Raw genomic sequence first — 4761 nt, 5'->3', positions numbered from 1 at the left:
TGAATATAGCACTGAATTCAGGAGTCAGGAGGACCTGAATTCAAATTTGACCTCAGATACATGACACACTTACTAGCCATGCTACTTTGAACAAGTCACAACCCCAATTCCCCTCCAAAAAGTCAATAAAATAAAATAAAAACAACCAAAAATTCTTTCACAGGACTAGAAATAATAATAAAAAATTCATCAGGAAGAACAAAATATCAAGAATATCAAAGTAATTAATGAAAAAAATCGTGAAAAAGGTGACTTAGCTACACCAGATCTCAAAATGTATAAGAGAGTTGTAATCATCGGAAAATTTAGAACTGGTCAAGGGAGTAGTGGATAAATGGAATAAATTAGGTACACAATAGACAATAGTAAACGAATAGTAATCTAGTCTTTGATAAACTCAATGACTGAAGTTTTTTGAACTATTAAACCAAAACTGGTGGGAAAACTGGAAAAAAAAGTTTTTCAGTAATTAGGTATAGAACAACACCATACATCAAGAGGTCAAAATGGGTACATGATTTGGATATAAACAGTGATACCAATTGCAAAATAGAGGATCAAGGTATATAAGCTTTCAGACATATGGAAAAAGAATAATTCATGGCAGAATAAGACATAAATAACTTTGAAAAATATAAAATGCGTAATTTTTATTGCATTAATTTTTTAAATAGCAAAAACAAAACAATGAACCAACATTAAAAGAAAAGCAGAAAATTAGGGAAATGTTTTAAAATATTTTTTTTTCCTGAAAAAGGTCTCATTTCTCAAACACATAGGAAACTGAGTCAAATTTATAAGAATATGAGTCATTTCTTAATTGATATATGGTCAAGGGATGCAAAAAAGCAATTTTCAGATGAAGAAATAAAAACTATCCATATTCATATAAAATTATGCAAATGAGTATTGTTTTGAGAAATTTAAATTAAAAACATCCCTGAGGAGCCACTTCCGATGTATCAGACTGGCTAATAAAAGAGAAAAAGAAAATGACAAATTTTTAAGGGGATGTGAGAAAATTAAGAAACTAATGCACTGTTGGTAGAGTTGTGAACTGATTCAGCCATTCTAGAGAGCTATTTGAAAGCATACCCATAGGACAATAAAACCATGGATACCCTTTGATACAGTAATACCACTAGTAGGTTTGTAGTAAAAAAAAAAAAAGATTTTTAAAAAGGGGGGGGGAAACTATACAAAAATATTTATACTAAATCTTTTTGTGGTGGTAAAGAATTTAAAATTGAGGGAATGCCCATGAATTGGGGAATGGTTTAAAAAGTTTTAGTATATTTTTTGTGATGCAATTTATATTTTTGTAAATATTCATCCATTTCACAAAGATTGTGAAATAGGGCAAAATAATTCCTAATTATTGTATTAATTTCCATTTCATTGGTGGTATATTCACCCTTTTCATTTTTGATACTGATAATTTAGTTTTCTTTCTTTTTAAATCAGATTAACCAAAGGTTTATCAATTTTATTTTTTTCATAAAACTTGCTTTTGTCTTATTTGTTAGTTCAATAATTTTTTTAATTTCAATTTTCTTAATATTTCCTTTGGTTTTCAGTATTACTAACTTGGTATTTAATTGAGCATTTTTGATTTGTTCTTTTTCTAGATTTTTTAGTTGCATGCCCAATTCATTGATCTCCTCTTTCTCTATTTTATTCATGTAAGCATTCAGAAACACAAAACTTCCCCTAAGAACTGCTTTTCTTGCATCTCATAAGTTTTCGTATATTTTTTTCATCATAATCTGTCTCTTGAATGAAGTTATTGATCATTTCTATGATTTGTTGTTTGATCCACTCAATCTTTAGGATTGGAATATTTAGTTGCCAGTTAATTTTTAGTCTTCCTTTCCATGACCTTTTATTACATACAAATTTTATTGTATCATGATCTGAAAAAAAGGTGCATTTAATATTTCTGCTTTTTCTGCACTGGATTGTGAGGTTTTTATGCCTCTGTACATGGCCATCTTTTTTAAAGCTATTGGGGTTAAGTAACTTGCTCCAGATTACATGGGCAGTTATTTCTGGGTGTGGTGCTAAGTATCTGAGCCCAGGATTCGATCCGACACTGGGGCCGGTGCCCTTACTTGCTGAGCCACCTGGCCACCCCTTACATGGTCATTTTTTGTGTATGTGACATGTACTGATGAGAAAAATGTATATTACTTTCTATACCCACTCAATTTTCTCCAGATCTACCATATCTAACTTTTCTAAAATTCCATTCACATTCTTATCTTTTTTTCTTGTTTATTTTGAGGTTAGATTTATCAAGTTCAAAGAGTGGGCGATTGAGGTCGCCTACTAGTATAGTTTTAGTATCTATTTCTTCCTCTAACTCCCTTAACTTCTCCTCTAGGAATTTGGATGCTATATTGCTTGGTCAATATATGTTTAGTAATGATATTGCGTCATTTTTGATGATGCCTTTAAGCAGGATATAGTTTCCTTCCTTGTCTCTTTTGATTAGATCTATTTTTGCCTTTGCTTTGTCTGAGATTTCCTGATTTTTCTACTTTAGCTGAAATATAATCTATTCTACTCCAAACTTTTGTTTTTCTCCTACATTTACTTGTACCTGTATCCTGTACCCTGTGTGTATTCCTCTGTTTCAAATGTGTAATATGTAAACAGAATATTGTAGGATTATGGTTTTTAATCCATTCTGCTATCTGCTTCCATTTTATGGGAGAGTTCATTCCATTCACATTGACAGTTATGATTACTATCTGTGTCTTTCTGTCTATTCTATCTCCCCATCTAATTTATGCTTTCATTTCTCCATTCTGTTACCCTCCTCAAAAGAGTTTTGCTTTTGACCATCACCTCCCTCAATCTTCTCTACTTTCTATCAGCTCCCCTCCTTTTTCTTTCCCTTTTTCCTTGCCACTTTTTCCCTCCCTTCTAACCATCTCCTCCTTTTCCTTTCATATTTCCCCTCCTACTGCCTGTAGCCAAAATCATATTTCAATACTTAACTGAGTTATTCCCTCCTTGAACCAAATCAGATGAGATAAAATTCAAACAGTTTCCATCTTTCTCCCTTCTTTCCCTCTACTATAATATGTATTTTTGTGCCCCTTCATGTGATGTAAGTTGCCCTTTTCTGGCAACTTTCCTCTTCTACCATTACAATCCTCTTGTACCCCTTAATTAGTTTTTTTTTATCATCATATCAGTCAATTTATACTCACACCCTGTCTATGTACATCCCTTCTTTTTTATTAAAATACTGAATTTATTTCACTTGTATACTTTGTCTCCCCAAGATTTCCATTTGTCTGACCACCACCACTACTATGTCCTATCATAACATTCTATACATAGTTAATTTAAGCAAAGGGTGGAGTTACATCTTTGAAAACTAAACAGGCATTTTGGACAACACATTCTTGGCAAATCTGGACGAAATTTATCAGACACTGTAGGGAAAGTTCTTATTCTGCGTTATTAAAAGGATAGCCAGATATCAACTCTTACAGAAATAAGATGGAAAATTTTAACAAACTGTTCAAGCTTATTTTCTTAAAGAGATTTCCTCCACAAGGAGAGATCTTGAATAGCCTCTTGATAAGATATCAGGAAGCAATTACTTACATAGTTGACGAATTTGCCTTACACTTTTGGGAGGGAACCCCCCTTTTCAATGCTTGCCTGCATTTTTGCTTCAATATATTCTAGAGGAGAGGGTCCTTTGGGAGTCTTGGGAGTCTTATCCTGCTTTTTGAAGGATTCTTGACCTTTTAATTTTGGTGTGGGTGTCTTTATCTATTCCCTTCTTGTTTGATTTTTGTGCATTTTTTGTTGTAGCATCACAAACAGATTTCTTCACTGGGGGGGTATTTTCTTCACTTTCCTCATCTTCAAAGTCATCATCCTCATCTTCATCATCATCTTCATCTTCTTCAGACAGTTTTGCCTTTTTCTGTGGAGCCTTGCTTCCAAGTCCAGTATCATCTTCCCCTTCATCATCTGATTCTGCATCTTCCTCCAGAGCTACTAGGGGCTAGCCACTCACATGGACAGGCCCCGAACCACATCTCAACCACAAAACTACTAGTGGTTTAATCTCAAAGTCATCTAGCATAATTGTAGGCTGCACAGACATTTTCAAAGATGCCAGCATTACTTTAATTGGAAAGCCTTCATAGTTCAGTGCTTCTGCTTCAACAATATGAAATTTGTCCTTTGCACCAGCCCCTAAACTCACAGTCCTCAATGACAATTGGTGCTCATTTTCATCATTGTCTACCTTAATAAAATGATAATCTTTGTCACCCTTTAGTTCCCAAGAGAAGAGGAAATTCTGTGGCCAGAGGGGGCTCATATCCATTTCCATTTAGTCCTCCATTTGAGCAGAGATACTGAGGAGAGCAGAGCAGTGTGGAGAGGAGAGTGACAAGGCAGACTGACAGAATGGCTTTGGCTCCTAAGGGGTTCTGCAGAGGATGGAATCACAGCAAGTGAAAGGAATGTATATCTGTTCTAAATTTAATAATGAATATACAATTCTCAAGATTAACAAGTATCACCATCCCACAAAGGGATGTAAACAATTTGACCTCATTGAATAATATGTTTTTCCCCCCTATTTACCTTTTCATGCCTCTCTCGAGTCCTGTATTTAAACCCTGAATTTTCCATTGACCTCTGGCCTTTTCATCAGGAAAGTCTTGAAGTGCACTATTTCATTGATTGGCCATCTCCTCCCCTGAAAGAGCATGCTCAATTTAGCTG

The 4761-nt window shown here is 34.2% G+C and overlaps 1 pseudogene; it reads right to left on the bottom strand.

The window, feature by feature from the left end:
* Positions 1–3229: 3229 nt before the first annotated feature.
* LOC138142728 (nucleophosmin pseudogene) lies at positions 3230–4375 on the bottom strand (annotated as a pseudogene).
* Positions 4376–4761: the final 386 nt, after the last annotated feature.

The sequence above is a fragment of the Petaurus breviceps genome, unplaced genomic scaffold, assembly GCF_028583685.1.
Source record: "Petaurus breviceps papuanus isolate PSGF00001 unplaced genomic scaffold, PetGlider_PUasm1.0 90602, whole genome shotgun sequence".
NCBI classification, from domain to species: domain Eukaryota; kingdom Metazoa; phylum Chordata; class Mammalia; order Diprotodontia; family Petauridae; genus Petaurus; species Petaurus breviceps.
Note: the sequence above shows the minus strand (reverse complement) of the source record. Positions and strands in the feature narration are given on the sequence as shown.